We start from the raw sequence: 13061 nt of genomic DNA on the forward strand, positions 1-13061 counted from the left end.
TGTAAAATACAAGGATGATTTTACCAATCACATAGGCGGTTTCATGGCCTTAGGAATAAGAATGAGTATTTTTTTCTTAAGTAATAAGTCATGAAAAAGCAATCTTTCATCAAGTATTCAAAACAGGCTGTCAACTTCCATTCAGAGCTGCAAACTGCAAGGAGGAAACTTTCTCTTTGAACTGTGGCATTTCCAGAAGGAAATAAAGAGAAACAGAGTCATTGCCCCCAGTTCTTTGTACTTCTCTCCTTTTCTTAACCTCTCTCTCCTTCCACTCTTCAGCATAATAGCTTTTATATCCTTAAGGATTTAGTGAGTCACTTTGGATCTTAGTTACAAAAGTATGTGGGCAAAATCCCCTGGAGGCAGAGACCTTTTCAAGGCTAGGAAAGCTCAGGAAACTGTTTCTATGGACACAGGACGCATAGCTAAGGGCCTGAATCCGGCAGAAAACAGTTACCAGAGCCAGAAAAGAAAAGAAAGTAGGTGCGGTTTGGGGAGGCGGAGGCGTTGCAAGTTTGAAAGCTAAAATTTGTATGGAGACGGAAAACGAAATAAGAAACGCACGCTTTTAAGTCTTAGCCCGTTTCCTCCCCAGCCGATAACAGAACTTTCTCCCCTCCGGGATCTGGCTGGGGAGGGACTGGGCGCGAGGCGTCCCTGTCACGCTGGGTGGCGGAGTTGCTCCCAGCGCGGCTTCCCAGGTGAGTGTGGGACACAGGTGGGAGGCAGGCCTCAGGGGCTTCTCCCAGCTTCCTTGAAAGGACTTTTGCCTCTTCTATACTTAATTTTAAGGAGTTTCCTCAATCACAACATCCTTGATATTTTGGTTTGCTATTAAAGGACCACAGGCAGAGGGTATTTGCGAAGGGCTCCCTGATTTCCAGGGACCCCTGAGCCTCTTCGCGCGGCCCTCCTGAGATGGAGGCTCCCGAGGAAGGTGAACTGGAGGACCGGCATGAAGTGTGGGCGGGCTCCAGGCATCATAATCAGTGCGTTTCAAACTTCCGAAACAAACAGAACGGTTGTGGACGGGGCTGGTTGGGGTTGATCACTTCAGCAACAATTGTGATGCGATTTCAAATTTGCCAATAAGTCTTCGTATCGTAATCTCATTGGTTGCTCACAATGACATTCCCCAGAGTTTGTACACATACTTTTAAAACATCTTTGATATTTTTCGTTAGAAGCTTACCATCCAACCTCAAATTGGTGACAGGCATATTTTAGTAATGTTTGAAAATCGAGTCAATTTTCTCCCCTGCTCTCATAACACAAAGGGGACAAGAAATTAAATAGTATGGATCTATGCACAGAGGCCAGGATTAATCTTTAAATCTTCAAATAATGATTTTTTAAGTTAGTTCTCAAGGTCCATCTAGTCAAGGCTATGGTTTTTCCAGTGGTAATGTATGGATGTGAAAGTTGGACTGTGAAGAAAGCTGAGCGCTGAAGAATTGATGCTTTTGAACTGTGATGTTTGAGAAGACTCTTGAGAGTCCCTTGGACTGCAAGGAGATCCAACCAGTCCATTCTAAAGGAGATCAGTCCTGGGTGTTCTTTGGAAGGACTGATGCTAAAGCTGAAACTCCAATACTTTGGCCACCTCATGCAAAGAGTTGACTCATTGGAAAAGACTGATGCTGGGAGGGATTGGGGGCAGGAGGAGAAGGGGATAACAGAGGATGAGATGGCTGGATGGCATCACTGACTTGATGGATGTGAGTCTGAGTGAACTCCGGGAGTTGGTGATAGACAGGGAGGCCTGGCGTGCTGCAATTCATGAGGTCATAAAGAGTCCGACACGACTGAGCAACTGAAAAGAACTGAAGTTATTTCTCATGATTTGTGGGCTGTGTTGGTTTGCTAAAGCTGCCACAACTGCAATACCCCATGTCATGATCTATGCGCAGGTTGGAAAAGAATTTCCAGACATGAGGCAGAATGAGAGGGAAATAAAGTTTATTAGAGTGAAAGATGCTGTTAGAACAGTAGGGCAGCTCAAGGGAGAACCAGCATTGAATAGGGGTCCTTAGTCCACTTTCTACCCAGGGCACAAGGAGTGGGATAGGGATCTTGCAGGTCATTTGCTTATTGGATGAGGAAAGTATACTGGGTGGGGGGAAGAGTAAGGCAAATACCTCCTCCCTATGGGGTAGGTGGGGAGACAGGTTATACTGTTCCATTAATAGTTACAACATGGGGGAGGGAAGGATGATAAGGGTCTGGTTTTTCCATTCCTGTATTCCAAGACCCTCCTTGGTTATCTGCTCCTTTGTCCTCGGGTCACCACACCACAGACAGTATGACTTGAACAACAGTAATTTATTCCCCACAATTCTGGAGACTAAAAGTTCAAGATCAAGGTGTCTGCAGGATTGGTTTCTTCTTAAGCTTCTGTCCTTGGCTTGCGGATGGAGCCCTTTTCCCTGTGTCTCACCTGATCTTCCCTTTGTGCATATTGTCTGTGTCCTAATCTCCTCTTCCTGTATGCCACCAGGCATAGTGGATCAAGGCCCACTCTAATGACCTCATTTCAACTATTTTAATTTAGTTACTTTTTTTAAAAAATAAAGGCCCTCCCTCCAAAAACAGCCACACTCTGAGATACTTGGGATTAGGATTTCAACACGCAGATTTGAAGGTGACATAATTCAGCCTGTAATATGAGTCAACATTTTAGACAAAAAAAAAAAAAAAAAAAGAATTCTCTTGTGTCTGTACTTGGAATGTGAGGTAAAGAAATTTAGCCAGTTATCTCAAATGGAGCAAAACATAACCACTTAAAACAAGTGCTTTCTAGGTGCTCAGTACAGTTGTTTAGTGGGGCTTCCCAGGTATCACTAGTGGTAAAAAACCTGTCTGCCAATGCAAAAAACTTAAGAGGTGTGGGTTCGATCCTCAGGTCAGGAATAGCCCCTGGAGGAGGGCATGGCAACCCACTCCAGTATTATTGACTGGAGAGTCCCATGGACAGAGGAGCCTGACAGGCTACAGACCATGGGGTCACAAAGAGCTAGACAGGACTGAAGCAACTTAGCATGCATGCAGTGTTTAGTGGTCTGTGTCAGGTACAAGTATAAGAGGTCTTTTCCTGCAAGGAGTGAACATATGACCTGATGAAGCCAGATAAAGAAGTCAATGTTAATGTGAGCCTCCATTTTCTGGATAGTTGCTCAGCCCAGCTCTTTAGTTTATGAGTTTAAGCCACTTTCAGTTTTCTTTAGTTTTTCCTTTAATAGGAGATGTTTGCAACTTGCTGAAGAAGACTTCTTAGCAGAGCCTATAGTATTGGCAGCATTGGGCTTTTTGTTTGTTTGATTTTTGACTTTTTTCCAGTTCAAAAGTACTGTTAAAATGAATTAATGCTTTTTTAAAAGTAACTTTTTAGTTTGATATTGTTATTTTTAGTAATGACTCAGTCTCTGACTGCTTATAATGTTGGCCTTACAGCCTTGAAATTATTTGTTGATGTAGCCAAGTCTTTGCAGTGAAGCCAGTGGGTGATTTACTTTGAGAGTGACTGGGAATTTTATTCTACCCTAGTTGGCAAGTTCTCTATTTCATTAGGTTCTTTTTAAAAAACTTGTCATTACTGAGCCAGTAATTAAGAACATAAATCTCAGTTGCCTTTGAAAATAATTTTACCAAGTTTAGATTTGGCAAGAACCAAATCTTATAATTCACTCAACTTCATATTTCATCCCCAGTAAATCATCTTGAATTAATATCATCCATCACAGATAAACTGGGATTGCTCCCTATAAAATGCTTTATTCAGAGAATAAATAAATGAATAAGATGCTTTATTCATTCAAACCAAATGATAATTTTCAGATCTCAATTAGGTGTAAAATCCTTTTCTGGTGCTGAGATTCAAAGCAGGTAAATCAATTCTTGCTTTAAATGAGATTTAACACAGTGAGGAAGCGATTTGTCAAAAGGTAAGTCTCTGTAGTACAATGTGCCAAGTTCTATCATGAAGGACAAAATACAATAGCACATAAGAAAATGTAACTGTCAGTGGGACAAAGAATGAGAGGCTGTCAAGGAGAGTCTTGCAAAAGAGCTTGCCTTTACATTGCTGTGCTGTGTGCTCATTTGCGTCTGATTCTTTGTGACTTCATGGACTATAGCCTGCCAGGCTCCTCTGCCCATGGAATTTCCCAGGCAAGAATACTGGAGCACGTTGCCATTTCCTACTCCAAGGGATATTCCTGACCCAGGGGTTAGGGTTAGGGTTAGAGGTTAGGTTAGGGTTAGAATCCATGTCTCTTGTGTCTTCTGCCTTGGCAAGTGGATTCTTTACCACTGTGCCACCTGGCAAGCTCACCTTTATATTAGGAGTTGAGAAAGGATAGGCTTTTGACTAGAAGACATTAAGAAAGAACATCTCAATGAAATGAAAAGCAGGAATGGGACTTCTCTAGTGGTTCAGAGGCTAAGACTTTGAGCTCCCAGTGCAGGGGGCCTGGGTTCAATCCCTAGTCAAGGAACTGTAATCCCACATGTCTAGTTTTCATGTTGCAATGAAGACTGAAGATCCTGTATGCTGCCACTAAGACCCAGCACATGCAAACAAATAAATGTTTTAAAAAGAAAGAAAAAAAAGCAGGAGTGAAGGACATGCTTGGAAAGGTGCAGGATGTGTCCTGGGAAAAGAAATGGTAAAGCGTGCCAGAAGAAGATGGGTTACGGGGGAGGTTAACTAGAAGGTGGAGTTAGCCACATCCTGGACTGTTTTCTTGAACTGTCCTGGATGTCATCTGCAGAGCTTGTGTGTTACTCTGCAGATACTGGGGAGCAAACTAAGGTTTGAGGGCTGGAACTGGACCTGATCAGTGTCCTGTTTAATTAAGCCAGCTCTGATGGCATTTTGAAGGACCAATATTTGAGGGATGAGGAGGAAAGTTAGGGTCTGGCAAATTAGGGAGATTAGAGTGCAGTAACTGAGAGAAGGGAAAATGAACACCTTAAGGTCTTAAGGAAGACAATAGCATTGAAAGTAAAAGCCAGGATCATCATTCACCTAGAGCTAGACATCCTGGAATGTGAAATCAAGTGGGCCTTAGGAAGCATCACTACGAACAAAGCTAGTGGAGGTGATGGAATTCCAGTTGAGCTATTCCAAATCCTGAAACATGATGCTGTGAAAGTGCTGCACTCAATATGCCAATAAATTGGCCTCAGCAGTGGCCACAGGACTGGAAAAGGTCAGTTTTCATTCCAATCCCAAAGAAAGGCAATGCCAAAGAATGCTCAAACTACTGCACAATTGCATTCATCTCACAAGCTAGTAAAGTAATGCTTAAAATTCTCCAAGCCAAGCTTCAGCAATACGTGAACCATGAACTTCCAGATGTTCAAGCTGGTTTTAGAAAAGGCAGAGGAACCAGAGATCAAATTGCCAACATCTGCTGGATCATTGAAAAAGCAAGAGAGTTCCAGAAAAACATTTATTTCTGCTTTTATTGACTATGCCAACACCTTTGACTGTGGTGGATCACAATACACTGTGGAAAATTCTGAAAGAGATGGGAATACCAGACCACCTGACTTGCCTCTTGAGAAACCTGTATGCAGGTCAGGAAGCAACAGTTAGAACTGGACATGGAACAACAGACTGGTTCCAAATAGGAAAAGGAGTACGTCAAGGCTGTATTTTGTCACCCTGCTTATTTAACTTATATGCAGAGTACATCATGAGAAACGCTGGGCTGGAGGAAGCACAAGCTGGAATCAAGATTGCTGGGAGAAATATCAATAACTCAGATATGCAGATGACACCATCCTTATAGCAGAATGTGAAGAGGAACTAAAGAGCCTCTTGATAAAAGTGAAAGAGGAGAGTGAAAAGTTGGCTTAAAGCTCAACATTCAGAAAACTAAGATCATGGCATCTGGTCCCATCACTTCATGGCAAATAGATGGGGAAACAGTGGAAATAGTGGCAGATTTTATTTTTCTGGGCTTCAAAATCACTGCAGATTGCCACCATGAAATTAAAAGACTCTTACTCCTTGGAGGAAAAGTTATGACCAACCTAGACAGCATATTAAAAAGCAGAGACATTACTTTGTCCACAAAGGTCCATCTAGTCAAGGCTATTGTTTTTCCAGTAGCCATGTATGGATGTGAGAGTTGGACTAAGAAGAAAGCTGAGTGCCAAAGAATTGATGCTTTTGAACTGTGGTGTTGGAGAAGACTCTTAAGAGTTCATTGGACTGCAAGAAGATCCAACCAGTCCATCCTAAAGGAGATCAGTCCTGGATGTTCATTGGAAGGACTGATGTTGAAGCTGAAACTCCAATACTTTGGCCACCTGATGTGAAGAGCTGACTCATTTGAAAAGACCCTGATGTTGGAAAAGATTGGGGGCAGGAGGAAAAGGGGACGACAGAGGATGAGATGGTTGGAAGGCATCACCAATTCGGAGGACATGGGTTTGGGTGGACTCTGGGAGTTGGTGATAGACAGGGAGGCCTGGCGTGCTGCGGTTCATGGGGTCACAAAAAGTCGGACACGACTGAGTGACTGAACTGAACAGAAAGGGCTTGTCCAGTTAGGGTCAATGTAGCCTCAGTGTACATGGAATTATGTGAAAGACTATTGGTCCATTTTAACCCCAAGATTCTATGGGTTAGGTTTCTGTGACCACATAAGAACTCTCCATTCCAGAAAGGAGCATTTCCCAGCAACTGTAAGTGTATATAAGATTGCTTCAGGTGTATCTATGCATATTTAAGAAATAAGATCATCTCTTTCACCCCTAGTTAATATATCATTGAAAGGCAGATGATTAGATCTATTTACTTGAACACAAACTAATTTTGTTTTTTGATGAGTGTCCAAATGACAACCCACTCCAGTACTCTTGCTGGGGGGATATCCCATGGACAGATTAGCCTGGTAGGCTACAGTCCATGGGGTTGCAAAGAGTTGGACATGGCTGAGCAACTTCACTTTCACTTTCTAGTGTGGCAACATCATAATGCTTATCAAACTGTCTCCCTAAACACTTACTATATATTCAAGACCTACACTAACACCTTATGAGACAATGAGTTTTAGTTTTTGTTGACTGAACGCAGAAAAAAGAATTGAATAAAAAATTGAGAAGTAAAACTATGAGAAAATTAGAGAAGAAAAGGAAAAAAGATAATAGATGACATGGTACAGAGGATATTAAATTTCTGAATTAAAATAGAATATACTGAATTACTGGATTAAATAGAAGACACTGACTTGCTAAATAAATTCTCTTTGTTTCCCAAGTTCCAAGCATTTAGTTTGGGTATAATTGAAGAAATATCTTCTGAAGTAGGCCATCAGACATATGGAGACCATTGGTGATTGCACGGTGACAGGTATGCAGAAAAAAACAAAATGATACGCACATGTGGAACATGCATTTTCCAGAATTTACAGGTAACCTCATACATTTTATCCCTAACCAGTAAGTGTATCATTACTTATATTTACTTCTTTCACTTATCAAACACTTTATGTGTCACTTGCATTCACTCAGTTAAACCTCATAACAGCCCAAATGAAGTGGGTTGTTCTATTATTCCCTTTCTATGAATGGGACAATACAGAGAGGGTAGGCAACTAGCCCATAGTCACACAGCTGGTAAGTAGCAGAGCCAAGGATTCAAACCCAAGCAGCCCAATTTTAGATTTCATGTTCTTAACCAGTATACTATGCTGCCTTTCTAAGTTTGAAGGTGGGAGAGAAAGCAGTGTTTTTTAATGTTATGGCTTCAGCTAGGAGAACCTCAAGAGGACTCTGTGAAAGAATTATACATACTCATAAATGTAAATGCAGACTAAAAGCAAGCATCAGTTCAGTTCAGTTGCTCAGTCGTGTCTGACTCTTTGTGACCCCATGGACTACAGTACATCAGGCCTCCCTGTCCAGCACCAACTCCCGGAGTGACCCAAACTCATATCCATTGAGTCAGTGACGCCATCCAACCATCTCATCCTCTGTCGTCCCCTTCTTCTCCTGCCTTCAATCTTTCCCAGCATGAGGGTCTTCTCAAATGAGTCAGCTCTTTGCATCAGGTGGCCAAAGTATTGGAGTTTCAGCTTCAACATCAGTCCTTCCAATGAACACCCAGGACTAATTTCCTTTAGGATGGACTGGTTGGATCTCCTTGCAGTCCAAGGGACTCTCAAGAGCCTTCTCCAACACCACAGTTCAAAAGCATCAACTCTTTGGTGCTCAGCTTTCTTTATAGTCCAACTCTCACATCTATTTATGATTACTGGAAAAACCATAGCCTTGACTAGATGGACCTTTGTTGACAAAGTAACGTCTCTGCTTTTTAATATACTATCTAGGTTGGTCATAACTTTTCTTCCAAGGAGTAAGCATCTTTTAATTTCATGGCGGCAGTCACCATCTGCAGTGATTTTGGAACCCCCCAAAATAAAGTCTGCCACTGTTTCCACTGTTTCCCACTGTTTTGTCATGAAGTGATGGGACTGCATTCCATGATCTTAGTTTTCTGAATGTTGAGTTTTAAGCCAACTTTTTCACTTTCCTTTCACTTTCATCAAGAGGCTCTTTAGTTCTTCTTCACTTTCTGCCATAAGGATGGTGTTATCTGCTTATCTGAGGTGATTGATATTTCTCCCAGCAATCTTGATTCCAGCTTGTGCTTCCTCCAGCCCAGCATTTCTCATGATGTACTCTGCATATAAGTTAAATAAGCAGGATGACAATATACAGCCTTGACATACTCCTTTTCCTATTTTGGAACCAGTCTGTTGTTCCATGTCCAGTTCTAACTGTTGCTTCCTGACCTGCATACAGGTTTCTTAAGAGGCATGTCAGGTGGTCTGGTATTCCCATCTCTTTCAGAATTTTCCAGTTTATTGTGATCCACACAGTCAAAGGCTTTGGCATAGTCAATAAAGCAGAAATAGATGTTTTTCTGGAACTCTCTTGCTTTTTCAATGATCCAGCAGATGTTGGCAATTTGATCTCTGGTTCTTCTGCCTTTCATTTACCATTTTCCATTTCCTTAATGGCTGGTGGTTAATTCATTTATTCAGGTTGTTAGGCATTCGGGATGCAAGGATGGTTTAGATCTGCCTCTGGCCTTCAATAAACAGTATAAAGTGTGGATAAAGTATATCAAATGCTTTAAGAGAGCGTGATTAAAGAACTAGGACAGCAGTATACATAGACTATCATGTGAATGTAGGCATTGGACATCTAAATCACAGTTTATCAGGAATTCCTCCCAGCAGAGGTGTTATTTCTATTGGATCTTGAGGGATGCATTGGACTTAGAAATACAGAGAATGGATAACAGCATTGTAGGCAGAGGAAATAGCAAAGACAAAGCAACTAGTGAAGGAAAATACAACGCATTCAAGGACTGCAAGTTGTTCATCAGGACTGGGATATCAAGGATACATGAGGAGGAGGCAGGTGACGTTCAAGACTTAGTCAGAGGCCAAACCTTGAGCCTCTTAGGATAAATCAAGGAGTTTGACGTCTGTCTTGAAATCTATAGGGAGGGGTTGGAGTGTAATCAGGGAGGCATGTGACTGTATTTTTCTTGAAAAAATAATTCAGGCAAAAGTAAGAATAAAACGGATGGGATGGAACAAATGTACAAAGATATTTTGAAACTGTTGAATTAACCCGGACAAGTTATGGATTCTTACACTGAGACAAATAGCAATGTGAATGGATAAGAGGAAAAAAACTGAAAAGATATGTAGGATGTAGAATATACAAGAGAAAGTGATTATTGTATATTTAGGGAAAGGGTAGGAAGGAGTTTTCCCGGAGTGTGTTAGTGTTAGTCACTCAGTCGTATCTGACTCTTTGTGATCCCATGGACTGTAGCCCACCAGGCTTCTCTGTCCATGAAATTCTCCAGGCAAGAATACTGGAGTAGGTTGCCATTCCCTTCTTCACGGGATCTCCCCATCCCAGGGACTGAACCCGAGTTTTCTGCACTGGCAGAAATGCAGGCATATTCTTTACTGTCTGAGGCACAGGGAAGCCCTGATTAATTGTAAATACCTCTATTTTTAAGCCCAAATTATTCCCTAGTTTGGTTCCCATCTCTTAGCCAAAATTCTAGTGATGTAAGCTTTTACTTTATCTATAAACCAAAACAGAAAATTTGCCATTATCCTTTTTTTAAATTTTAATTTCTTGTGAGAGATATCTATCTTCTACTCTGTTGTACTCAAAATAGGAAAACATTTTAGAGTAATGGGAGCCATTTACCTAGCAGAGAATTTGAGAAGCAATCAGGAGAGAAGACAAAATGAATATGACAGAACTTCTGATATTTATTTTCCATTTGTCTCTTAGTAAGAAAATCCTGATTTTCACCTGACTGTATCACAGAGAGAAAGGGACTGCAAGTCCCAGCCGCCTTTTTAGCTGAGTACAGCTATTTTACTATGGCTATTCCTAGAGAGTGGTGACCAAATTCTGGTTTGGGGAACAGCTGCATTAGAAGGGCTTTAAAAAATATATTCCTGGTCTTTACCTCTGTAAATCCTAACTTAGTGGGTCTGAGGAGGTAACTGGGAATTTGTACTTCTTGAAACCTTTTGAGTTCATTCTGCAGTATAACTAGGATTGACAGATGGACCTTTGTTGGCAAACCATCTTTCAACAAAGATGGACCTTTGTTGAAAACCATTACAACTCCTAAGTTTATGGGCTGGATGCCTAAGATATAATCTATGTGATAATAAAAGTTGGAAGAGGTTTTTAGCTAAGGGAGCAGAAGAACGGATTTACTTTTAGTCCTACATTTGGGCCACCTGTGGGAAATCTGGACTGAGTGAGGTATATAGGTTGGAATTGAGAAGAGAGATTTTGTTTGGAAATAGATGGTGGTAGATGAAGCCCTGGGAGAAGGCAATGGAACCCCCCTCCAGTACTCTTCCCTGGAAAATCCCATGGACGCAGGAGCCTGGTAGGCTGCAGTCCATGAGGTCGCTGAGGGTCGGACATGACTGAACAACTTCTCTTTCACTGTCAAGCATCAGAGAAGAAAATGGCAACTGACTCCAGTGTTCTTGCCTGGAGAATCCCAGGGACGGGAGAGCCTGGTGGGCTGCCGTCTATGGGGTCACACAGAGTTGGACACGACTGAAGCGACTTAGCAGCAGCAGATGAAGCCCTGAGTTTGGGAGGTCATCCTGAAAGAATATATGGAGTAGTGGGAAAATGGCTGAACATTTAAGAACACTAGTATTTAGGAAGTAGTGTGAGAAAGAACAGCAAATTGAAGATATTGGCAAGGAATGTTTAGAGAAGGTAAGAGGACAGGACTGTTGTCATAGAAACCAAGAGAAGGGAGACCTGTAGAAAGCAGTGGTTAACATTAGCAGAAGTTTAAAAAACTCAAATAAGATAAATACGAGCAGAAAAGTATCCACCTATTTATAAAATGGTGGCCCTGGTAACTTATGGGAGCAGATTTAGAGGAATAGGTTAAGAAGTCAAATGATGACCGACTGAGAAGGAAAAGGGATGTAAAAAATTAGAAAACCTCAGTATAAACAATTATCTTAAGAATTTGGCAATCAAGGGAAGATGAGAGAGAAAGTGATGGCTAGTATGGAGAATGGAGGAATTTTTTCCTTTTTTTAAAATAGAAGAGCCCTGAGCATGCTAAAGGAAAGGAATTGGTGAAGAAAAAAAATAAAAGATAAAGGGACGAGGAAATAAAAAATGGAAATAATTCTTTTAGGAGGCTAGAGATGGTAGAGTCTAGGATATATGGGAGGAATTAGCTTTGGATGGGAGAGGCAACACTTCTATTAAAATTAAAATACAAGCGAGATGGCAATGGATGGATGCCAATGAGACTTTGGTATGAGAAGTGGACGTTAAAGAAGTTCTTACCTGATGGTCTCTATTCTTTTTGGTGAAACATGAGAGACTATTTGCCTTGCCTAGGAAGATGGGTGTCACAAGAAAAACGTCTGCCAAGAGACAACTTACTGTGATAGAATACCTAGCACAGTATGCGTCATGTAATGGAATTAGTGGCTAGAAGCCAAACGAGATGTCTATCATTAAACGAAATTGTATGCTGATAGAAATAGAATAATGAAGTGGAATTGATGCCCATAGAAGTATGAATATGAAACTGAAGTATGAAGCTAGTATGCTGGTTTAAAATAGACATTAAAATTAAAGATTAAATCAAGAAAGGACAGATGGTCAAATTGAGGGACATTTAATATAATCTGGATGCTCTTGATTAAAAGGTTAGTTTTTACTTCATGCAAAAGCAGCTGGGATGCATTATCATATTAGACCTGGTGGTCCTGTGCTCTCAGAATTTACTTGAAGAGACACAACTAGGTTCTTGATACCCCCAGGATGATGATGAAAGCAAGCAGGTTAGTCTGTGGTGTTATCTGCCATGCACTCTCCCCCAGCGCCCTTCATCCACTGGTAACCACTGGCACATTGCCAAAGGGCTATGAAAACATTTGCAAGCTAAAAAAGGGAATTTTGCCTCCAAAATATGAAAATAAGACTGCAAAACTGAAACTAATAACATTCTGTCAGTTTCATTGTCAAACTTCATATTCTTCACTTCAAAAAAACTCATAAGCACAGTGATTTGCCAGAAATCATATCATAGCTGAATAATTTGCTCATAGCAAAATAATTGTAAATCAAAAACATAAAAATTTCCTTCAAATTAATTTTCTATGTGTGTGTTTATAAAAATTAGAATGATGTGGCATAGCTTAAAATGTCTGATGTGATGTTGAAGACAAGGGACTGTAAAAGTAAAAGGCATAAGACATTTTACCCTTTAAAAGCCCTGCTTTCTGTCCCTCCCACTGTAAGCAGCAAGTCTCCATGCCCTCATATAATTTACATCTTCCTCAAACTGGGAAATGCATTCCTTTGGTTCTTCTAGTTATTTACCTCTGTGTGTTTTATTTAGAAATAGAAATCCTTGTCCCCACTAAAATAAATTTTGGTGAGAATTAGAGTATCCTTCCCCATATTTGAAGTCATATTATGTTTAAGAGTAACACAGAAGCTAA

At 40.9% G+C, this 13061-nt stretch overlaps 1 protein-coding gene across 1 annotated transcript in view; it reads left to right on the plus strand.

Moving 5' to 3' along the window:
* The first annotated feature begins 434 nt into the window (after nt 1-434).
* The window catches only part of C6H1orf141 (chromosome 6 C1orf141 homolog), a 51137-nt gene continuing 38510 nt past the window's right edge, over nt 435-13061 (plus strand). The window contains exon 1 of the mRNA XM_006075561.4: nt 435-704. The gene's annotated coding sequence lies outside the window, so the exon portion shown is untranslated. The remainder of the gene's footprint in view (nt 705-13061) is intronic.

The sequence above is a fragment of the Bubalus bubalis genome, chromosome 6, assembly GCF_019923935.1.
Source record: "Bubalus bubalis isolate 160015118507 breed Murrah chromosome 6, NDDB_SH_1, whole genome shotgun sequence".
In the NCBI taxonomy this organism is placed as follows: Eukaryota; Metazoa; Chordata; class Mammalia; order Artiodactyla; family Bovidae; genus Bubalus; species Bubalus bubalis.